Consider the following 25,963-nt stretch of genomic DNA (forward strand, 5'->3'; position numbering starts at 1 on the left):
TATATGTAGGCTCCTCAGAGAAGCTATTTGGCAGACATGGAAACCAAGACTAACCACTGAAAAGCCAATAAAAAGAAATATTTTCTGAATGGGATACTTCTATAAAGTGTACTCAGAAGTAGCATCCTCAATCACTGTATGAAAGCAGATAAAAGCTGGAAATTACTATTTCCTTAACCTTCAGTGTGGACCTGCCTTGTTTCTAAAACCAGCAAAACAAAACAAAAAAAAATAAGCTTGCAAGAATAATTTTAAGCATATTACAGATATAACATGGAGACACTAATTTGGATTATACCATAAATATATATAAATATATACAAATATATAAATAAAATATCAACAAAACTCTCTTCCTTTGTTTACACTTCCTTCCATCTTTCTGTTAAAAGTTTTTAGTTTAATCCTTGCAAAAATATATGCTCCACCTCTATTAGGCTTTCATTCTACTTTTCTCAATTAATTACCAATTCCAGTTATTTACCAAAAACTAACTTACCTTGTGCATATTTAACAACTTTACACATGTGTTTATAAATACAGTGCTTGAAAGCACAATTCTCTGACGGACATTTGCGAGGAAGGGTGGTGGTATGGTGGGTCCTGTTGTCACCTGGCCACTGAGGGAGATGCTGGGGAGGAAGGCAGCATCTTGTGCCTTCTTCTGATGGTTTTTAGGGCATCAGAAACTTGTGGTGGCTTTTAGGGCATCAGCATCTGAGGGTGATGGGGCATGTGACACCAGCAGGCAGCACGCCTTGGGCAGCACCTGAGCTCAGCACTGCACCAGGAGCAGATCACTGGAACAAACCAGAACATCCCCAGCAGGGCAAGAACACACCTGTAGGCTGAGCATCACCCTCCTCAGCCAGTCCTCAAAGATGCCAGGTGCACTCATGTCCTGGGAAACACAAAGCTCTTGGCAGCTCTGGTTGTTTGCTGAACTCCTCAACTCTTCCAAACTTCCTTACACAGACAGGATGAAAATTTGTGCCAAAGTACACAACAGGACACCTCCCTTTCGATGACTAAACATCTATTAATTTCTAAAGGGAGGTTAAATATTTGAGAGCTATTGAGGGAGATAATGGTGCTACATTTCAGTGTGCAAATCTATTCCCAGATCCCCTTCTGGGCATACACATGTGTTACCAGTATGTACAGCAAGCAAAACTTCAGGACTCAGCATTCCTGTATGTCGTGGTTTGACCGGAAATGGGACATCTGGGATATGTTGTTTGTGCTGTGGTCACCAATGGGTGTTCGGATTTTAAGATGAGCACCTGGTTTGACCAGTGGGGCATTGGATCCGCCTCTTGAGACCACAAACCCAAGGAGTTAAAAGCAGGGATCTTTTCCTTCAGAACTCTCTTTGGATTTCCGGCGGGAAGGAGTTGGGTCTCTCCCCCGGCCCAGTTGATGGCTGGGCGGAGGGAGGGGAAACGCCATGCGGCCCGGCCCGGGAGAGGTAGGCCTGGCCCCCCCAAGGGTGGAAGGAAGAAGTAAAGAAATGCTGGAAAGCAATGGGCAGCCTGTTCCCCCCCGCCTCCTTGGAGACAGACAGAGAGAGAAAGTGCAGCCTGTGTTTGTGGCTGTTACCTTGAAATTTAGTAAACATGTGCTGGCAGCAGGCAGCCCGGCTGAGGAGATGGTGGGGGGGTGCAGCCAGGAGTCCAGCCGCTCGGAGGAGTTTTTAACCCTTCTTGGACAATGAAAACTTCACAGAACATTAACCCTTCCTAGACGAGTGATGAAGGTCTGGACCAGAGAGAGAGAGTGAGAGATGTTGGAAGAATGGAGAAGATGGAGTGGCATTTTATGCTGGACTCTTTTGTGTAGCCATGGACAGAGCCATGTTTCTGTGTGATACAGAGACTGAGTCCAGGGGGAGAAATGTCCCAGAGCCAAAGAAGATTCAGTGTGGGTACCCCTCGGCCCCAGGGGGTATATAAAATATGGGGGGGACAGATGTCCCAAAGGTGAGATACTGTGCTTTTCTGGAACTGGACAAAGCATCCTTAAAAAGACAACCCTGGGAGCAGCCCTGATTCTTGTTTGGTGGTGAGAGCACCGGAACAAGGACGGAAAAGGCCACCACGACACACGGAAGGACTCCCTCTCCTCTTGAGGAACTGAAAGTTGAGCATTCTAAAGGGGTGGTGCTGGACCCAGAATTGGTGATTTTGGAAGATGTATTGTATTGGGAATTTAGGGGGGAGGAGGAGGAGAGTGTTTTTGTGAGGTTTTCATTTTCCTTGTATTTTCTTTTTTTCTTTTGTGTGTAGTTTAGTAATTGTTTTTGTAGTTTAGTTAATAAACTTTTCTTTTTTTTCAAGTGAGAGCCTGCTTTGTTTGTTCCTGGTCAAAATCTCACAGCAGACACCAGAGAAAGTGTATTTTCATGGGGGCATTTGGCCTTGCGCCAGTGTCAAACCTTAACACTGTAGAATCTGGAATAAGTTCTTGGCCTTGCAAATTCCAACAGGAAGTGTATAAAAGCAGGAATAGAATAACTGAAAAATTGCATCAAACCACAGCATTTCAGCACTCTTAATTACCAAAGAGGAGACTTTTTCCACTCCCAATTACTGTTCTGAATACAAACATGAGGTGATTCATTAACACAAAACATTATCAAAGCTCTTAAGCTTTCAAATCAGTATTTCCATAGAATTTCCACAGGTCAGGAGGATACATACCACAACACAGCACTTAAGAAGTTTCCTTTACTCTCTGACATACCGTAAACATATCTAAATTGTTTAATTAATTATAGCCTCTCACACATCCAATTAGCTCAAGGTGTTAAAATGAATAGTTCAAAACAGCAGAAGAAACTCCAGTGGTCAATATATGCCTGATCACTTTGGGGTCACATGCTTTTATTCTATTCAACAAAAGAATAGAAATCAACAGAAATTATTATTCTTGAGTTCTAAAGTTCTCTGTTTCACCTACTACCATAAATATTTTAAAGCTACCACAACTTGTCCATTGATTTTATACCTTGTACTTTTCATGAATAAATATCCTGTCAACAGCTTCAGTCCTGCATTTTGAACTTTATTGACAGTTACATTCTCCACAAAATTGGAAAGAACACAGATGCTTCAATACTTCAATATTATCATAAAGAAGAAAACATTCCTTTCCTTGTTTCGAGACTGACCAGAAAGGCCATTGTAAGACTTTCCTGCATGCATTTTAATAATTTCTCTTAAATATGAAATGTGTTGACAAAAACTTTAGGTGATATAGGAGCCTACTTGCCAGCTGATGCAAAACCACAGGGTTCTGGCAGCATCCCATTGCTTATTTTCACTAAGTCACCAAAGATCTATTATTTTAATATATTGCATATTCATGGTATCAACACTTCAACTCATACAAAAGATTTCAATATTCTCATTAAAAAGTACAAACTCATTAAAATTTAATATCCAAGTTACATTAAAAGTAAAAAAACAATAAAAGGCTTATAGAAGTTCAATATTGAATCAAACAACTTTAACAAAGATTAAAAGAACAATGTCCAGTTTAACCTGGGTATGTTGGCAGTCACTTTAAAATACTTGTACTTCCTGTAAAATTATTTCTTTGAAGTATATAAATAAACCTCAACATCTGTGTGGAAAGGTACATGAACAAACACAAAAAGAAAGCTTAGGCAAAATACTTCTGAAGGGAAGAAAGTAGAGGATGACAGGTCAGAACCACTCATCCAAACTTACCTCCTCTCCCTCTAAAATACCAGTTAAAAGCTTACTGCAATTTATTAGGAGTGGGGCTGCTTCTCAAGCCTTCATTAATTGTATCCAGGACAGACAATGGCTAAAGAAATCTGTCCAGCTTTTGTTTGAAAGAACTCTTTTCTTCACATATCTGTTCAGTCACATCTGCACAGAATGTTCTGAAACAAAAGTTACATAATCCAGCCTGACCTGCAATCTGAGAGATCAAAGATAAAGAGCATTTTTCAGCATAAATCAGCCAACCATACAATGCATTTGATTTCTTTTTCTCTATTAATCAAGTGCATGAACTTTCATACAGCTAGACTGAGAAGAATGGGTATAATTTTCTCACAACTATTTCAGAAGTACATGCATTTTTGATGGAAATGTGCAATATTGCACAGCCTGTGGTGTTCTGAATACATATCTTGAATAGGATTCATCAGCGTCCATTGATGTTAACTACATTTCAGCTATATTTCATTACAGTCAATAAAGACCTAGTCAATAAGATACTATTTATCTTGCCTGGAAATATATTTCTAAAAGCAGTCAGAAGAATCTAACCTTAAAATATCAAAATACACTTTGAACATAGAAGAAGTGCCATATTACAAACTCAGCTACAGACACCTAAATTAGATTACGCCCATGTTATCTGGCTTCCAGATTTGGAGTATGTTCCTTCCTTCTGTAACAATAAAAAAATTCCTATTTATATGGTAATTACAGTTCTTCAGCACCTCCATTCACAAAACACTCTATTCCCTGTTCTCATGCTTTTCATAAGCTTCCCTTCCAGCCAATCACTGTTCTGGACTGAGAAACATTTACAGAATTTGCTGTCTTACACTTCCAGTATGACAGACAACTGTAGACATCTGGCTAGGCAGAGAAGAGAACAGCCTTTGTAGCCTGCCAACAATAATCAAATGCAGAAAAACACAGCTGCCACAGCCAAGCAAAAACGCTCTGAAGTCAGGCTGGAATGTTGGTTTGAGAGCTTAGGGTTGGGCTCTATGGGATAAATTGTGTATATTATCACCCAGCAAGGCAATGATTTTTATTATATTAATTGAACTTATTGTCATCATACCTGAAGTTCCCCTGTTTGATCATAACCAAAGTGCATAACCCAAGATATTTGTCAGGGATGGAACTTTTCTTACCACCAAAAGCTGGCCTCTAACTTTTACACAACACTTCCCTTCCAAAATAAACTCCATCAGCTATTTAAAAAGGAAACAAACTGAAATAATTATTATTTAAATAATTAAAAAATCAAACTCTTCACCAAAAGAAGATATTTATGAAATTAAAATTATGGAGCTACAGAATCTCAGCTCACCTTTGGAATTATCAAATCACAACCTAGCTTATCTGTGTCCACTACTACACAGAGGGACTTGTACTCCTCACACCACATCTCTGACTACCTGCAAAATATGCTGCCTCAAAGTTTCACATGTTCCTAGGATTTACTGGACCAGATTTTGCTTGGTTATTACCAATCTTTAAACTCCCCCCAGGTATTTCCATATCACTACATGCAGTCCATTCCAGTTTTCAAAAACACATCTATTTTAACAGAATATTTTTTGCCCCCAATATTTATTCCCCATCTGAAGGATTTATGCCTCTTATGCCAAGTAATACTAAAGATTGCTATCAATGAAATAAACAGAGGGTTTTGTACTTTCCTCAAACAATATTTATGTGATATTTTTCTATATCTTCTCCTGCTCTTCTACAAGCTTTTAAACTATCCACATCAATCTCTGAGAATACTTCCAGTATTGATTTCACAGATTAAAACATGTCTTTTAGTCTTTCTACTAAATGCTGACTTTTAGCCTTCCCTACACTATTTCACAGCCAGAGACTGAACTAATATTTGTCAAACTGGTTGCTCTTGAGGAGTTACTTTTTCTTCTCTGACTCCCTAAGCCCTCTCTAGAGTCACTGTTTTCCTCAGTCAAGAATCCAGGAGCTCTCTGAAAATAAGACCTGCACTTCTTGTTTCTAGAGGCATCATTTTGACTTTGTTAGACCAAATCATATTTTACCTGCATAAATCCATATTACCAGCCAGTCCAGATTATTCTGCAACTCTAAAAAACAAGTTATCAACTGCAAATTTCATGGGCACTGATTTTGAAAATTAAAGTCAGTCTATTATGTAAAATATAAAATATCACTGTTTCCTAAAACACGTCTGTACAACACAAACAACACAATTCAACAATAAACCCGGTTTGGGTTTTCTTGCAGTGTGACTAATAACAGATTTTTCAATCCAGTTGATACATACTCCTTCATAGTTTTTTTTTTTTTTTTTTATTTCCCACTTCTAGACAGATAGTACATTTCTATTTAGAGTTCTGCTAGGCACTTTCCATGTCTTATGAGTAGCCTGGCTACTCATCTTCATCAGATAAAATTAAAATACCTTAGAGGGCATATACAACACATATAAAATAGGGTATAAAATACATAAAATTGAGGTTTAACTAGACCAAGTGTAAGGTTCAGCATCTGGGTGGGGGCAACCCCCAGTATCAACACAGGCTGGGAGATGAGCAGGTTTGAAGGAGCCCTGATGAGAAGGACTTGGGGTTGCTGCTGGATGAGAGGCTGAACATGATCCAGCCATGGGCACTCAAACAGCTCAGAAAGCCAAACATATCCAGGCTGCACCCAGAGCAGCGTGGGCAGCAGGGCAGGGGAGGGGATCCTTCCCCTCTGCTCTGCTCTGCTGAGAGAGACCCCACCCAGCCACAGGGCTGCATCAGCGCTGGGCTCCCAGCACAGGAAGGACGGGACCTGTTGGAGAGTCCAGAGGAGGCCACCAAGATCAGAGGGATGGAGCACCTCTACTATGAGGTAAGACTGAGAGAATTGGGATTGTTGAGCCTGGAAAAGACCAAGCTTTAGGGTGATCTAATGACAGACTTCCAGTACCTGAGGAGAGCCTACAGGGAAGTTGGAGAGAGACTATTTATGTGAGTAAAATGTGACAGGAAAAGGGGGAATTGTTTCAAACAGAGTAGGTTTAGATTTTAGGAAAAAATTATTCACTCTGGGGCAGTAAGACACTGGAACACATTTTCCAGTGAACTTGTGGACATCCATCCCTGAGAGTGTTCAAGGCCAGGTTGGATGGGGCTCTGAGCAACTTGGTCTTGTGGAAGGTGTTCCTGCCCATGGCATGGGGCTGGAACTAGATGATCTTCAAGGTCCTGTCCTGGCTTGGGATACCTCAGGACAGGTCCCTTCCAACCCAAACTATTCTATGATTCTATGAAAATACAGAATTCAAGACAAGGTACAAAGAAGTGTCAGTCAATATATTTCAAGGGAAAATATGTCCCATCAAGCACTTTTTTAAAATCACTATTATTTTTACAAGCATTAAACGCTTTCTACACAACTCTTGGCTTGTGTGCTTAGCCACGATGGTGAGGAAACACATTAAAAATATTGGAGATATTTCAGCTCTGGGAAAGGAGAGTGGGGAAAGGCACCATATTCTGAGTTAATTTGAAGGCTGATAGAATTGTGATAGAGTTGAAATTGTTAGCAGTCAATCCTGTGGAGAAGCATGCAGATTCCAGAGATGAAGTACCAACACAAAAATAATTTTAAAACCTTAATACACAATATGATAAACTCAAACTGATAGTAATCTTGTGTAATTTTTTGCCCTGTAGGATTCACAAGGGTCTTAGGAAAAAGTGTTCCCACCACAGAAGCAGGTGCTGCTAAGAGCCCCCAGTGCTCAATACACAGTGGTGGCAACAACAGCACCCACAGACCAGAGGGGAACCCTGTGCCTGGCTGCAGACAGGGACAACTCCAGGTACACAGCAACCCCATCTCCACACTGCCAAAGAGGAACTCAGCTAAAGGTAAAGGCCTAAAGGTAAAATATTAAAAATAAAAAACAACAAGAAAAAAAAATCTACTGATGGAACATTTAAACTGCAATGTCTAACTCTATGCGTGATGAAAAATGGTCACAATTAAATACATATTAAATATCTATACATTAAACAAAAGTATCTATACCAATCAGATTTTTGACATTCATGCAAAATCAGATAATCTTAATATAATCACAGTGTAACATGATTTAAGAGTGTCCAGCTGAAATAATACCAGACAAGGTGTATATGCTGTTCATCATTGTGGATTAATGACAACATGTGTCTTTGTGAGTCACTACTGTGAGACTCTTATCTTACAGACTCTAAAAGATCCTTATCTTGCAGTCTTAGAGGAGAAATAGACTTCAGAAATAATATTTTTATAACAGATTTTCTAAACAGCTTTATTTCAATGCTAGCAGAAGCCCTCAGCCAAACTCCAAAAGAGAAATGATGAAAAAAATAAGTAAACAAGCAAATCTAGCAAAATTATCCAGTGGAAACAGTGAATCACAGGTTTTAATATCAGTGTAACATCTTAACTAGTAGTTCCATTGGAATGGAGGAATCAGATCAACAAATAAGCTTAGGTAAGCAGGAAATACTTCCAAAATGAAAAATCTGCAGAAAGACTTATTTTTAAAGGATATGAAGATTTACCTTCTGCATTTATAAAGGAGAACAGACAAAGGCAATGGTAAATTTCCCATGATAGGTAAGAAAAGCCCATGAAACACAAGAGTAAGAAATGCATCAGCACTAAAATCCACCAACTGACTGCATCCTCCCACCAACCACATCCTCCAAAAGAAAGAGAAAACCACAATCCTATTTTTCCTACAGTAACAAAATAAAATTATTAGAGACTCCATAAAAATAAAATTATGTCCTTTGGAATGTTTCTGTAATGTATATAACAAGCTTTGCAGTTAAATTGTTAGTCCTAAATATATAGCTAATGAGAGCTATGCCTCTGCTTGATATTAACAATTTCCATCGAAAAACTATATTTTAGTTGATCATTACTAATTTAATCTAGCTATTCTGCAACCAAAAATATTCCTTAGGGTGATTCTTGTGGTCATGATTTGGTTTTCCCTGGGTTCTCTTTATGGAGTGGGGAATAAGAAGTTAATTCAAACAAACAAACAAACAAAACCAGAACACCCACAATTTAACAGATAAACATCTGGTAATGAATTCCCTTAAAATTACTACTGTAATACTTTTACAAGATAGAAGAGTTTGAAGTTTAGGAAGCAGAGAGTGTCTGCCACCAGAGATATACCTTTTGATCTACTCAAAACAAGAAAAGAACTCTTAGAAATCTAATAAAATTTTAAGAATCACAAGTCATGGAATTCCTAGCAGAGGCAGTAATCACAGAACATCAGTCAAATGTTTCATTACACCAACTTCACTCCACATTCTGCATGAGACTCATTACACAGGTGCAATCCTGGCACCATGAGAAGCACTGCAGCAGCCAAGCATGGACCTTTCTGGCACTTAATTTTGTCACTGCAAGGCAAACCTGGAGCAGATTCCCTTTGTTCCTACACTGTCTCCATAAAAAGGCTGGTAGGTAGTAGAAATAAATTTTCAGACTAGAATATTAGGTAAGGAATTAAAAAAGACAAACTTGGATAAAAGAGTGGAATGGGAACAGGAATGAGAGGAAAAACTGTGGGTGATACCAATATTGTTAGCTCAGGATTGAAACATTTCAAACTGGATCCTACCTAAAGCAAAAAGACCAAGTTTCATATGCCATGGGAGCACCCATTCCAAGGCTTCCAGTACTATAATCTAACACTTCATAAGAGAATCAGGGAATTATTTAGGCTGAAGAAATCTTCATGACCATGGAGTCCAACTGTTAACATGGCATTGCAAAGTCCACCACTAAGCCATGTCCCTAAATGCCACAACTGCACATCTCTTGAACACCTTCAGGGTTGGCAACTCATCCACTTCCCTGGTCAGCCTGTTCCAATGCTTGACAACACTTTCCATGAAAAATGTTTTTCCTAATATCCAATCTAAACTTTCCTTGGTTCTATTTGAGGCCATACTATATATTTTGCCCAAACTTTTATTCAGTTCATCTGAAATATGTTGTAGTTTCATACACATTCGATTTAATAGGAGAGCCAGTTTATGCTTTGTTCTTTAAAATGTAGAAAATCTCCTTTCAAATGTACACTGAATTCTATATAGTTATAACTTTATCACTGTGGTTACACTGAATTACACTTGATTTTTACTATTTTTATACTTTGTTACAAAAGGAAACAATTCTAGTGAGTAAGCCAAACTCTATGTCTTTGGAAAGATTTGTGGAGGCCAATGTACTGGAAGCTGTCTCAAAATATTGCACAGTAGTTTTAAAAAGACAAAGTCCAGTCTCAAAACCTGGTAGTTTTGAAAACAAAAGCCTTCAATTATCTAATCACAGATTTCTGAACATGTTAAACAGCTTTTATTTCCCCTGCTAAAGTGCACAATGCTCTGTGTCCTTGTAGTCTGTCCTCAGATGCATTCAGTTACACAAAGATGTGCAGAGCAATGATGGACATAATCTGAAGACAAAGCATTTTTCCTGAAAACTGTTTTTCCATAATGGTCTTCCTAATAATGCAGCTGCTAGTCAGGACTTCAATACACTGTTTTTTAGCTATATTGGGAAGGTGGGTTAATAATGGGGAAAAAAATGTCAAATTACCCTACTCAAGTAAAATGAACAAAAAGAATTTAGATTCTGTTGAATTAGGAAGAGCTTTTTACTTTTTTTTACATCCAATGTCAGAAAAAAAGAACTATTCCACAAGTTATATACAATGCCTTTACAACCCCAGGAGACAATTCCACTGTTTAAAATATCATATGGTAAGGCTTGAATACATTTTACACTTAGTGAGTATCCATTACATAACTTTCCTCCACTGCCTTTAATTACCCCATTAAGCAAGTTGGTATTTGCATTTGCACTTCCAGCAGCTGCACTAGAGCTGCAGGGCACAAGAATATAAAACCAAGAAGAAAAATTAATAAAACATTATCTTTTCCATTTAGTAAGTTCACTTTATTTTTAAATGGAAACATTTGTATTAGTAGACTACTCCAGCACTGTAAGATAATAAATCACATAAACCTTGTATTATTCAAGCCAACTGAACTGCCAGATAGAAGTATCATCACTCACTAACAGCACAACTTGCCCTAAAGCTTTTCTCATTTTATGGTATTTCTGAGGAGTCACTTTGTATCTGAAATTGTTATTCAAAACATAAAAAGTGGTGCAAATATAATGCAAGAGAAATCTTTCTTGTTCTAAACCTTTCACAGAGAAAATAAATTAGAAGTTTATTTTAATGTATTGCACATCTTTACTAATCTGGACTCATTTCTGAGTAAACAAAGAGGAAGGTTTCAATTAATTAATTAAAAATCTGCAAGTCATCACACATTCTTAGAAACGGTTTCCAAGTTTCAAGACCATTTATTTTTCAGCTAGCCTATGTAGTTTACAACACATTTATTAAATATTACAACAGTAATTATTACATAATTTTGCAATAATTAATATGTAACTATTAAAAACTACGTTACTTATTACATCCACGTTTTCTCTAAACATTACGTATATAATAAACATTAAGAAACAGAGCAATGAGAAGTATCAATTTATTCATTAAGAGCCATTGATCCTGAAAAGTCAATTCCACACTGATGGCTGCTACTTTACTACTTCCAGGCATATGGAAGCCCTTTTCCTCAGAAAATAGGGAATCATGCTTCTGCCATGTATTAGAATACTGACAACCTGTGCATGCGGATGAAGGAAACAAAGCAGCAGTTTTGATTTTGCCTACGTCCTTAATTTTGAAGTCTTAATTTTATATCTGCCATAAAATATCCTATTTGTATAAAAGTATTATTCATGAGAATCTCACTACAATTTCTTGTATCTGGCAGGAATGACCCTATATCAGGCTTTCTGCTGTCTCCAGACTTTTCTCTTTCTGAAAATTACTCCACCTGAGGTAATTTTCAGCAATCTCTATTTTACATTTTAGAGCAACACTAAAATACCTATTATTAATAAGCAGAAAAAACACTATTTTAGAAACATGAGAAGCATGTTACTGCATGGACTAACTGTCAATATCAATTCTTGTGCCAAAATTCAAATATTAACACAATGTGAGCATGCTTAATATCCTAGAAGTTTTCCCCTTACACAAAGCAGGTGTAGAGAGAAAAAGTTCTTAAGGGGTGTAAGAGAACCATATGATTATGTACATTACAGCAGCTCTATAACTTTAATAATGTCATTTTCTCTGTGAGCTTTTTATGTCAACACAGGATAGGCCTAAGATACACTGGTTTAAGTGCTATAAACACTGGCCTAAATTAAATCCTACTAGTATACCATTTTTCATGAGCTGTTTTATTGCATTGTTCATGGAGAATTGTAAGGGCAAAGGAAATGTGATTCAGCTCAAGCAGCATATTTATGGAAACCCACATAAAAGTAAGAGCAAAGAATCAGAGGAGATGCATATCAGACATTTCAGACCAATAAGGAAGAAACTAAATTATCATGCAACTTTCACAAGCCTTAATCTGACTCTCCATTTCAGTTAAAGAACTGACTTAGCAATATCAAGACTTTGGGCACAGCTGCCAATTCCTCCCAGCTGGCTGAGAAATATTTCTTCCTTTCTTTTTGAAAAATTTGACATCTAATTCCCATGGAGCATCTCATGCCAGTGGTTAATTAGGGAACATTTTACAAGAAGAACTAAAAATTGTCAGCAACACAGCAGGCAAATATTGACATTTTTTAGAAGCACAGCCATTCCACAGCTTAATTTCTCTTCCCAGAGCTCTTGCAGGCAGGCAGCTGCTGCCCAGACAAGCTGAGAACCTGTACACTTACTGCAAATCCCAGATCTCAGACACTTATTCAAACTGGCAAGAAACATTCCTCCTACATCAATTTCAAACATTTGACAGCCTGGCCATTCATTAAATGCATCTTGTAGCAATGTCCATGGATAACTATATAATTCTTCCTGCCAGCTACTGGGAAGTAATGTAATAGGAAGCTGGGAGGACTCCCAAGTCTCAGAGTCCCTGACAGGCAGGGGGAAAGCAGGAATAAAAGCAGGGAGAATGTGGTGAAGGCACGGGGCTGATGTGAGAAGGCCAGTAACAGATTACACTGATTAATGGCTGGGTTGGAGATATCCTCCTTCCCTGAGCAGCTGGAGAGCAGGGTTAGCTGCTGGTCAGGAGGTAATCAGATATTTGCAGTGAGACCTGATGCAGCCTATGGCCAAAAGTCGTGTCACTCAGATCTGTGCAAATGCAACAACAACTGCCACAGGCTCCCAGAGAATAAATAAGAGAAACCGGGAAAAATACAAAAATAAAGAAAAACAAAACAAAACAAAAATGGCAAAACCAAAATAAATCAACAGAACAACAAAAGCCCTAGATGTCCTTTCTTCTCCTTTGCCATACATCCTACTACATTTAAGGAAAATTCCACTTTCACTCTAAGCTTGAGAGCCTTGTGCCAGGTGTGGCAGATGTGATTCAGTAATGTCATCTTCCTGAGATGGAGATGGGGCCACAACCACTGCAGTGGGTATAGACATACACACCCAATTATAGGAGCAATTAGAGAGGATAAAAGACAGATTAGGTCCTCCCTCCAGAATACATACCCTGCCAGAGGAGCTGAGGCCAGGGAAAAAGTGGTAGGGGTTAATTACCAGCTGGAACCCAAATGCTTTCTTTTTCATGGTTCAAAATGTAAATCTATATAAGTGCCATCATTTTAGCCAAGCACTGACACATTTTAACAGAAACATCCAGCTATTTCAGTTATTTTCCCACTTTTCTTGGGTGATCTGAATAAAACATTTCTTTTCCTTTCATTTACACACCACCCACAAGATTAAAACAATTTAAAAAAAACTCTCAGTATTAAGACCAAACATTTAGCATAGCCATATTCAAACAGTTTCATAAATTTGCCACTGATCACACTCTGTTGAAGACATTGTGCTCTGCAGCACAAAGAAAAAATTTGAAAACTTCCAAAACATAGGAAAACCATTGTTTTACTATCACTGTAACACATGCAATTCATTTTCAGACAAAAGGTCACCTTCAGCAACACTGCTGCATCTTTTAAGGGCTAAGACTGGAGTGTTAAGTGACATTGTTATGGCCTTAGTTCCAGCAGCCCAAAATGCCCAGTGCCCACCCCTGCATGGCTGCTGGGGGCTGTGAGGGACACCCAGGGCAGCTGGGTGCCCCCTGGACCTCTCTTGGGGTGCTCCCTTTGTTGTGAGAGATCAGCTGAGGTCAGATGTATCAACAAATGAGCCTGAAGTGTCTCTCATTAAGCAAAAAACTGTTCCCGTTCTGAGATCTTCTTAAACACATATGTGCCTTTCACAAATTATCAGATGATGTTTTTCAGCTCCATATGTCCATCAAGATGACATTTTTGCAAAGCTTTAGCTATATCAGATCAGCCAGGTGGACTCAGAAAACAATCATTGCTTTTGTTAATTTAAGACATGCACATTGTTTGATTTTCTAACTTTACTGTCAATTCAAACTTACATCCAATATTTATTTAACATGTAGAAAATTTAATTAAAGCAAAATGAAATATTGGAGAACTTAGGAAGCAGTATCTTTTAACTATCACAACAACAGTTTTACATAAAACCAAAACAAAATGTTCTTGTGTTGATTCAGCTGGTAAAGTTTAGACTTTGTACTTCCTATGCTGCTACATTGCCAGGGACTGCATAAAAGAGCAACACTGCTTAATCAACAGAGTTCTTTTAACACATTTATCACCATGCCTCCTCTGTTAGGAAGTTGAGCTGGTTGCATGAACTAATCAAAATGCCTTTGAACATCCATTAATACTGTTCGGTTAAATATCTATTGGGTTTAGAACCAATGTGAAGCTCATTTAATACTCTCCATGTTCTACTGGCATAAATCTTTTAAATAACTTCTCTTTTTTTTACCACTAAAAGGGCAAAGTAAATGGTTCCTCTTATTACAAAAGATTTCAGAGACCAGAGAGAGAAACAGCTAACACTTATTGCTGAAACTATTAATGATTTTCATTAATGACCAAGGAAATACTATTTGAACCAGAATAAATAATTAGAAGTTCAGTGCTTCAAAATATAAACACTTAATAGAAAACATGTTTTTCTGTTATAAAAATGCAAACTTTTAAGTTCAAATTAAAAATATACACATGCCATCATAATATTAATTTGAAAGCAAAATTTTTAAAGAAGTGAAATGGAAAACAAGGAGATAAAACTTTCCATCCTTTCCCAGTCCATGGCTGAATATGGAATTCCCAAAACAGATGGTAAAGAATATGCAATACAGTGAAGGTCCTCTGGGTTTGATATTCACCTCTTTTCAGCACCACCAAATTATTATAACCTCAATTAATATCTGCCAGAATCAGTAAAATGACATCCTGCTACTGTTAATACTATTTTGTTTGACCTTGATATCATGAACATAAATGCAATTATGATAATGTGTCAATTATTTTCTATATTATTTCTATATTGTATATAGAAATCAAAAATACTAGTACTCCCTGCCTTTCTTATGATAATACCTGAACATTCTGGCTTTATTTCATCTTCAATTTCTACCATCCAACCACTAACATTTGTTTCATTTTTATTTAACAAGAAAAAAAGCCCAAAACAAAACCAATCAGTGAATTTTTAGAATATTCATAACAGTATGTTAGATGTATGATTTATGGAGGATAATAGACAAGTATTTTAATGTTTGCACTATTTTACTGGTTTTGCTGGCATAAATTTTGAATGACAGCACATCTGTCTGTTAGGACAACTAACTGTCAATAATGCATCAGCTACACCATACGCTCTGCATATTTTATGTGGTTAATATAAAAAGATTGTTGATGATTTTTGAGAGGATTTAAGCTTTTTTTAATACTTTTAGACAATCCAGCCATATCTGCCTACCATAGGATTTTTGGCCCACAATTTTTCCATGTTTCATAGAATTTTGTCCAAAATCTGTTGAACAAAACCAAATAATTTGGAAAAAAAACAGTGGCTTGCAGATTATGAAAGTAATGTGTACACTTTACTGTGAGGTCAGATCTGTCACAGTGGAAAAGCAAATAAATTAGAAGCCTCTATGTAAAAGTGATTAAATAGGTTTGGACAAACTGAAATATAGTTAGCACAAAACTGTTATCCTAGTCAGCCTATTAACTGTTAAAATAGTGGCTCCACAAAAAACTCCTGGCTTTATTCTAAAAGTCATGAATTGACTAAAAATCAGGCTATTTCAGAGAAAAGAGTCTTTCCTATCCTGGTCAGAAATGAATCTTTGCAACTTTGATCATTGTAGGATTTATGGTCAAACTATACTGACAAGTAAGTTGCAGATGAAAAGAACAACATTATTTCGTTACCTACAATTACATTTTAGGTCACAGATATGCTCCCCACAGATAAGTTCACTTGTGATGAATTGTACAATCAATTTTTGACTTGTAAGTGTACAATAGCAAGTTAACTATTATTTCCTAGAGACTTTCCTAACTTTCTTTACTCAGACTTATTTATAACTGGAACAAAAATATAAATCTTAAACTCTCTATATTTCATTTAGATAAACTGCAGCTCTCTGATATTCACATAAGAATCATGTCCATTTTAGCAGTCTACTTGTGGAACTGCTTCTTGCAGATTGCAGCTCTATCTGTAAATTACATCTTAGGTAAAGATAATTGTTATTGATTCGAGATATTTCAAATTTTCTGTAAGAAGAATCAAAGGGGTTCTAGGAAAGAAACAAGCTCCACATGGAAAGTAGTGAGTAGCACAGATTAAACTCACCTTTCTGCCACACCAAACATTAATTCTCCACTGCCAGCCCACTGGAAGAGACTTCACAACCATCATGATTCCAGAGCATGTCAAATCAATACCATAAGGATGGGAAACGTCCGTGTAATGAACTCAGAAGCAACCTATAAATAAGCAGACAAAAGAAGGCAAAAATTGAACAAATTACCCATATGAGTTCCCCAGAGGATTCACTAAAGGAGAGGTGGTGATGATCTAAACCACGTAAAAGTGATGGTTAATTCAGTGTCAGTATCTCTGTATAGCCAAGCACATTAGAAGATATTTGAAGCATATAATAGCATTAATAGTTCTCTACATTTCAAAGTTTACTGTGTCCCACATGCCCCTGGATACTTTTGAATTTCCCTAAGTAACGCAACATTTACCTCTCAGTTGTATAATCATGTCTAGGACATTCCACACATTTTTTGTTTCTGTGAAAAATTGCTGCCAGGCATCTGTTTGGGACCTTTTCTACTCCCATTTTTTTTCTATTTATGCTATCTGAGCACATTACTTATATCCATCTCAAAGTTCTAATTTAAAAGGACATTCCTCTGAATCATGGCCTAGTCTTGCCCATTCCTTTCCAAGTCTATTGAAAAACACTTTTCAGTCTGAAATTATTTTTAAAAACTGAAAAATATATACCATCTTTTGCCTGTCAGGGCTTACTGCCCCAAACTATGTGGATTAAATTTTTACAGAAGCTTACTAAAATCAAAAAAGTCCAACCTTCTGATAAATTAATTGGCCCGGCAACCAAGCAATACAAATGTAATCCAGTAAACTAAGTGCAGAACATTGGCACCAACAGGCAGGATGATTCTGCATTTATACAATCACAGCTCCAAATTTCCTTAACTATGAGAAATATGCCAGCCAAACAGAAAAAAATAGCAACTGTTAGCCCTTCTCTTCTGCTCCACTTGCTCTATGTCCCAATTCATTTTTTTTTTTTTTGGAGTTCAGTGAAATCCTCAGCCCTACAACTAACATCCTATTCTATCTTAAGGACACAGAAAAATAGAAGAAGTTGAATATAAGAAGATGGATTACAATCAGGAATTTTCCCCTAGCTGCACATATTTGCCTACATTGAGAAAATTCTAGGATTATACCTGATCTCACTTGAGAGCTTCTAACCCTATTTTAGCTGGTCCTGTTAAAAGTCAATAAAGATAAATAAGGCTCAGGTAATGTATGTGTAGTTAAAACTTGAGGCAAAGAAGTTTTAACATAAGACAGATCTTTTTCTATAAAGTGCTTCTCTTCACATTTAAGCTGTAATATTACGGTTGCATATTGATTGCTGTAAAAGAATGGCAACAAAAGGAGACAATTGCATCCTTTGCATCATCATAATTGTGAATAAGAACATTTTATTGAAATCTCACATTCCAAAAACTGTTTCCCTTTTCCCTCATGAGGAAATTTTAAAATAAGGAGCTGTCTGGTACTATCCAAAAGCAGTGCTGGTCTGTATATCAGTATGCCACCTCCTAGTTGAGGACTTGAAGCAAGAAGCCCATTGGAAAACAGAATGAATTATCCTTTGTGGTTTATTTTACATCAGTAGCAGGATGAGTTAGATACCTTCATTTAGCAGCAAATCTATGTAAGTAATCAACATGAAAATTCATCTTACTTTGCTTTTAGTTCTCTTTGAATTAACACAATGTACTGGTTTGGGCTGGGATAGAGCTAATTTTCTTCACAGCAGTTCATATGGGACTGTGGTTTGGATTTTTACTGAAACAGTGTTGATTACACATGGCAGGTTCAGTTATTGCTGAGCAGTGCTTACAGAGAGTCAAGGCCTTTTCTCCTGCTCACACAGCAGGGAGAAGCACAAGAAACTGGGAGGGGACACAGCTGGGACAGATGACCCCAACTGAACAAAAGGATATCCCATACCATGTGGGACCATACTCAGCCCCATACATAAACCTGGAGGAAGAAGGATGAAGGCAGGAAGGGACTTTTGGAGTGATGGCATTTTTCTTCCCTAGGAAAGGTCAAACATGATGGAGCCCAGCTCTCCTGGACATGTCTCAACACCTGCCTGCCCAGGGGAAGGGGTGAATGCATTCCTTGTTTTGCTTTGCTTCTGCACAACACTTTTGCTTTACCTATTCAACTGTCTTTATTTCAATCCATGAATTGTCTCATTTTCACCCCTCTGATTCTCTCTCCCATCCCACTGGAGAAGGAGTGAGCAGCCCACCAGGTTTAAACTGTAACACACATTTACTCCGTTTCAGGGAATTTTAGACCAAGCTAGAGCAAAAGGAAGTCTTACTGAGATGAGTTAGTTTGGGAGATATCTCATCCATATATTAGTGTCTATTTTCCATGCATAGAAATGGCAACCATATAAAGTAAACACTCCAAGAGTTTCACATAAGCAGCACGAAAGAGCCAGTTACACACAAGCAGTAATTTGAATAATGCACACAGCAAATGTGCATTTTTTGGTCAAATTTTCGTCAAAAAAAAACAAAATTCCTTTTTGGATGAACCTTTGAACTACTCAAAATGAAGCCAAATTCAGCCAAATTTGATAAACCAAGTTTATCAAAAGGTTAATATTTCACATCCAGCTTTTGGCTTAAAGCAAATTTTTATAGCCTGAGGAACGGAATTATAATAAAATGCTGACAAGCCCATACCACAGAAACAAGTTTCTGCTAGAGGGTGGTTTCTCTATTCTTGACATTTCAAAATAAATGAATCTACATTTGAGAAATAAGATACAGCTCATATTCAGTAACTGTAATTCTTTATGGTTTTTTTCTATTTGATATATGGGAAATAATTATTAACAAGAAAAAATTCAGATTCTTTTCCCTTCCTAAGTTCAAAGTTGAAATTCTTCAGAGTTCATCTGTAAGGCCAATTAGGTCTATTAAATCTCAGACAACAACAGTATTTAAAAATGTGACATATCATTTGCAAAAGCAGAAGGACACAAGTTCCTGTGGCTCAATTCCAGCCCTTGTGACTTGAATACAGCCCCAATGATTTAATGCAACAAACAGTTGATGTAGATTTCTCCCACCTTCTGCCACATAATTGAGTTTTAACTTTAAAAAAAAAAACAAAACTAGTTCTGAGCCTTCCATTAATAAAGAGTGGTGTCACTAACAGCATTCAGAAGAAATGCATAACCAGTGAAGGGCTGTCATTTATAATAATCTGCAACAGATTGCACAATGAAACACCATGACACTAATACAGCATCCAAAACTTATAAATATCATATGAATCCTGTTGACTTGCAAACAGATATATGACTATTAAAACTAGAATGCCAGAATATCCCAGTTTACTATTCTAACACACTGAAGTTTATCAGTTAATATGAATGTTCTAGACTTTAAAAAGAGACAATTTTTTTATTACTGTGATAGTTGCAATTACTAAAATATATAAACTCAGAAAACAGGGACTTTCCACAAACTTTAAAGTAGCCTTGATGTGATGACCTCCTGTTCACAACAGGATATATTCCTTTCCAAAAGGTACAGCTTTTAATAAGTAATAGTTTTGTTTTAGTTGTGCTTGCTAACTTTGTGATATATGAAAATACCTGTAAACTACAAAGTAATACCTTACAGTATTTTGCTGACAGCTGATGGACTGCAAAACTAATTTCAACACTATTTTTACTCATTCTGGTTTGCTTTTTCTTTTATTCAATCATCATTTGATAAACCTCATTTTCAATCAGAACATAGTCTTTCAATATTTGTTCGACTAATGATAATTTTCAAAATAAATGCTGGGTAGTCCTTTTCCATACAGTTTTTTTCCCATCAATTTACAGTTTTTACATTTAAATTTACAGTTTTGAAAATATTTATTTTCAAAAATACTTTGTTCCATTACAACTGTTACTTCAGCAATAATGTCAATGGCACACTGTTGCATTCTGTAACTGTTATGTAGATCCATTAAATAGTCCTGAACTATATTGTGTTTTCATCTTCCATAGAGTTGAACTGCATGAATACATACAGCTCATGCAACTCAGTTTAACTAACCCCTCTTGACAGAAATCCTGATTTTCTGAGGTAAAATACACCCAGAGCATGCTGACACACACAGAGAGAGAATTTTCAACAGCTCCCTTTCTCCTTTTCCTCTTTTGGGTGTAACAGAGTTGGTGATCTTTTTCATTACACTTGGGAATACTCCGTGAGAAGTTTCCAAGCCTTTGGGAACCTCCTCTCTAAGTTATCTGCTATACACCCAACCAGCTCATCAGAAGAATCATTTATGTAATTAAACCCAAGCTGAAGTATGAAGACAGCTCTTCATCTCAATTTTGCATATGTTAATCTGTCTTGAAATTGTGTCTCAGACATGTAAGGAGTCCAAATTCACTTTGGCTCTTTTCCTTTTGTGTCTTTTCTAACATTTACTATGTGTATATACTATTTGTATCTAATATTCCCATCTGCAAATGTACTTTATATCATAACACACACACATATATCAGAACAGAATAATAATAAGCTCAGAAATAGCAATTTTACAGCAAGGCTAACATTAAATAAATATATTTAAATCACAGAATCCCCACCACAGCTCTAAACACTGGCAATGGAAGGTTTTCTTTAGATTTATTAACACTGTGTGTGACTCCTTAGGCCCAAGCAGCCCTCATAGGGACATTACTGTTTGCCATACCTAAGCATCTTTAAATGACATAAAAATGAAAAATAATATAAATTTTAAAAATCCATTACAAAATCCTCTATTTTTTAGAGAAAAAAGTTCATCTGAACAGGGAGCGATAACAGCATGGCAGATGGATGAAGGTGTTAGATGAATGAGTAAAAAGGTAATATATAGTCAATGATATGTTACAAGTATTTCTAGGTCCTTATGCAACTACTGGAAGTAAACTCAAGGGAAGAAATGAAGTTTTATCCATGTTCTGTGTTCTTCATAAGAGGAGGGGACAGGGTGTTTTATTTCTAGCCTTCATGAGTGGTATTATTTCATTCCTACCACTATGCAGAGAATTTAATTGCTATCATTGACAGCACACTGTGCCCTTTAAGGAAAACAAGCAAAATATTCCCCCATATGAAAAGGAGATCTGCCATCTTTTTTAGTATTTCAGGGCATTTATAGCAGGCAGAGATGCAAACAGTGAGTCACATCAGTATGAAAATTTACAAACACCACCATCCCAGTTACTTTAAGGGACAACACACATAAAGGAAGAGGGCACTCATCCAACTCCTGCTTCAGTGTTTACACAGAGCATTTTATTGCAACTCTCCTTTCCTCTTCCTTTCTTGTACTTAACCAGAATAATGCTATGAAATACTTAATTCTTGTACCTTTTCATTTCCTCACAACATTACAATTCCAGATCACCATCTCATCTACTTTATATCTGATTTTGATGCCACTGAATGCCTGGCTTCAGGAAACAGCAAAACAATTCCCATGGGATTTTATGGTTCCTTCACATTATGCTTCAGGGATTGACACAAACAGAAAAATCTTGGATATTGCCCTCTGAAAAGTACATTCACAGTAGGGCAACTTGAATGTAATTTGGAATTCACTAAGGACTTTGATAATAATTTATATTTGCCAAATATATGTTAATTAATTCTAATGACATTAAAATAATCTCCCATTTTAGTGCTATCATAGTGCAAACAGAAATTACTAAAAGGCAATTAATTCTTATATAGACTTTATTTCATAACACCTAAAACAGACTCTTACTTGATCAAATTTAACAATACTGTTTCTTGAAAAGACCACAAGAAATTCTTCAATAGACCATGAAAATCTATCACTTGAACTCATTAAAAAAAAAATACATTCATTTTAAAACATAAGAAGTCATGTTCTCAATAGTTTCTAAATTAATTTGCTTTAGGATATGGTTATTAGTAGATAGAGTACCAATATTCCATTTATATTTGGATCCTATTCCCATCTAGATTCAAGGGATTCAACAGATCACTAACTAACATCACATAAAATTACTTTCATGTTACTTGCTTTAACTCACAAGACAATGAAGGGTTAAATGCTGACATGGGGCTGTACTTAGCATCAATGATGCAGGAGTACACATACACACAGATATGGCTTAATGAAGCTATAACAGCCCTGTTATCAGAGTGCAATCTCTGTTATTATGCAGCCATTGGTAGATTACTGCAAATTTATAACCTCAAAGGGTGTGTAAAAGTTAGCAACAATATATTACAGTTGCGTCCATGTCACAAAAGTCCCAAACTTTGTTGTTCACAATTTGTGATAGCACCTTAAACACAAAACAGTGTCTACAAATTGAGCAACACCCTTACAAGTGCTTACGGTAACAAGCCCTTCGTATCATTCAAAAGAAAAATTCACAACATTTTATTGTCATTTTTTTAACTTACTTGACTGACATCTGTGTGTAGATGGCTTAATGGTTTACTTGAGTACTGAACTGAAAGTATAAAACCTGTGTAAGCCTAGAAAACATATGCTCATCAAGTGCTAAAATAAATATTCCCATTCACGCTGTTCTGTAAACTGTTGTTTTTTACAGGGCACACAGGGATTCAACTGCAGAATTCATTAAGGTGAGTGGAAGGAATACAGCTAAAATTTACTGCCACAGGAAGATTTATCTTTAGAATACATCTAATAAAATTTAAGTATGAGCTGCAGTATGTGAATACTTTAAAGAGTCACAGGAGAAAAAAGTGGTTGTGAGGCTGCAGCATAAAGCTGAAGGAAAGGCAGCTTTATATTGTCTCGGTCCAGCAATTGTGGTAAAATACTACACACCTCTTGTAAGTATCTAATTACTGATGTCCTGACTTTTATTTCATTTATTTTGACAACCTAAACTGTCTCTAAAGTGCCTATCTGCATTTGCATTTTAATGAATAATAATTGATATTTATTCAGCACATTATATTTGCATCTCAGTGGTTCATTTACAGATTAATATTCTTATTACCTAAAACAAACTATGCATAGATATTCAGGTTTGGGAATTAGTAGCAAGCAAGCAAGACACTGCGGGCAGCATTATAATTTGGTCAACCTGTTGCCCTCAGCTTTGGCTTTTGCATGGTATTAGGTGTCAGTGGTGGCTGGGAATCCTGGACTCCAGCAAGTTGTACTGCAGTTCCAGGGAGATAAAGAATAAGACTTCTCACTGATTTCCCTAAAGGTTTTCAATTTATGCCTTTTTTGATAAAGAAAGTACTGTAAATCACACAGAAGAAGTGAGTAGTACTCACGGCTTTCTACAATCACACTGATAGTAAAGAAAAAATTGCAATATATTGGTATATTGTGATCAAAAAGAAAACCAAAATATCAAAAAAACCCACAGATACCCAGGCTTGTATAAGACTTGTATAAACCAGACTGATACATATTCTGCCTTAACCATGCAAATCCAAAAAAGAGCAATGTCCAGAATTGATTCCAGAAAGTGCATTCCACCTGCATTAATTTGTTTCCTGATTTTGACAGTCATAATTCAGTAGTCACTACAATGATTTCCTTACTTTGAAAAAAAAATAAAAACACTAAACTTTACTGCTGTAGTAAATTTGATTACATATTTTACAGCTTTGGCTATTCACAACATAAAGAAACAAACCCACAAGCACAAAAGTGACATTTGGATTTTATATCCATGACTGGCTCTCTGGCAGATCAGGTTTAAATGTCAAGCTTCTGTGAAAAGATTTACTCCCCAGCATTAATCTTTCTCACCCATACATTCTTATCAGGACATTTATATTCCAGCATCTTGGAAAGTACTTGGTATTCTTTGCTCTATAATCTCCCTACTTCCTGGGATAAGGCTGGATCTAATATAAACCAAGCACTCATGCAATGGGCTCCCCTAAATTTTAAAACTGTCAAGTGAAGGCTGCAGTCTCTGAACACTCCTGTCTTCAGATTAACCTTTTATCATACAAAAAAGAATCTATTTAAAAGCAGATATAAGGTAGATATCTAAGATAGCCTCCTAGGCAATGCAGCTTATGATCAAGGCCAGTCACCCTGGAAGCAGACATCTAGAATAAAAATGAAGATACCTTGAAGTGCCTCTTTGTCTCCTCCAGCTCTAAGTGGTGCTTATGCTAACTCAGTGATGCACACCAGCTCTGCAGGCAACAAAACCAGATCCCTCCTTATGAAAGATACTAAGACACGTTATCAATTCTGAAAGAATTAGCAATATTTACATACAGACTTTGCAAAGGCATTCTGATCTAACAAGGCTGCAGGTATGGGACTGCACTTTAAACCTAAATCCAATAACAGAATCTAACCAAGAATCTAACCAATTAAAATATTTTTAAGAAACTTGTAGACGATGAGGAAGAATATTACCATATGATGTCCAGTGGCATAACCTCTGGAATTACGAATAATCCAAAAAGAAAGCTACCATCAAACCATGCTATCCTTGGTTAGACAAAATGAACATTCTCAAACAGCCTCTTCTAGCTATTTTCTTTTTATATGGAAACAGAGAAAGCATGGCTCTCAGAAAATTTCAGCTCACACTGACCAAACTCAAAAGCTAATGTCTACTGCAGCTGATAAGGAGATGAATTACTGTTCAGTTAATGCTAAAAGAACTAGTAGTTCTAGTACTTTTATCACATTGCTATATATACAGGTTTGTAAACTAGCATTCTTGTACCCAACCATCTCTTCTAGTGATGGTCCCCACACACCCTTCCATCAGACCAAGCAAGACCCAAGGGAGGACCCCCAGTGCTCACCAATAAAGAGGTTGGTGTGGAGATGCCTGCCTGAAATCCACTCTGCTGCAGCAAAGGCAAACAGGACTTACTGTGCTGAGTCTAACTGGGTAAGCACAAACCTACAGGATTTTGGCAAGAAGCAAAATACAAGGAAGAAAGCCTACATCAGTCCTTTTTTCACTTGCTTGAGGTTTCTTTTCTAATGTCTTCAAGTTGATGTGTTTTGCTGAAACCTTAACTCTTAACTGTTACAGTTCTTACTCCTTTCTAAACTATAAAGAAGTTGAAAACTGCAGAATTACAGAATTCTCTCTTTTTGGTAATGTGTAAACATTACTGTCTTAGCAATCTGGTTTACTTAAAAATATTTATTTTGGTTTTTTGGGGTTTTTTTGGTTTTTTTATGTAAGAAGGTAAGGGAAAGAACAATTTCCATTCCAGTGCAGCCTTCTTTTCAAAATCCCAGGCTATTAACATCATTAATGTCTTTCCCACCTAATTATTTTTAAATAAGGGTGGAAATGAGCAAAGGCTGGCCCACCATGTTTCAAGTATTTCAAATCACA

The 25,963-nt window shown here is 36.7% G+C and overlaps 1 protein-coding gene across 1 annotated transcript in view; it reads right to left on the reverse strand.

Moving 5' to 3' along the window:
- THSD7A (thrombospondin type 1 domain containing 7A) overlaps positions 1-25,963 on the reverse strand; it is a 254,685-nt gene that overhangs the window by 209,699 nt on the left and 19,023 nt on the right. The window contains exon 2 of the mRNA XM_059475319.1: positions 16,615-16,748. The gene's annotated coding sequence lies outside the window, so the exon portion shown is untranslated. The remainder of the gene's footprint in view (positions 1-16,614; positions 16,749-25,963) is intronic.

This window comes from Ammospiza nelsoni, chromosome 1, assembly GCF_027579445.1.
Source record: "Ammospiza nelsoni isolate bAmmNel1 chromosome 1, bAmmNel1.pri, whole genome shotgun sequence".
Taxonomy (NCBI): Eukaryota; Metazoa; Chordata; class Aves; order Passeriformes; family Passerellidae; genus Ammospiza; species Ammospiza nelsoni.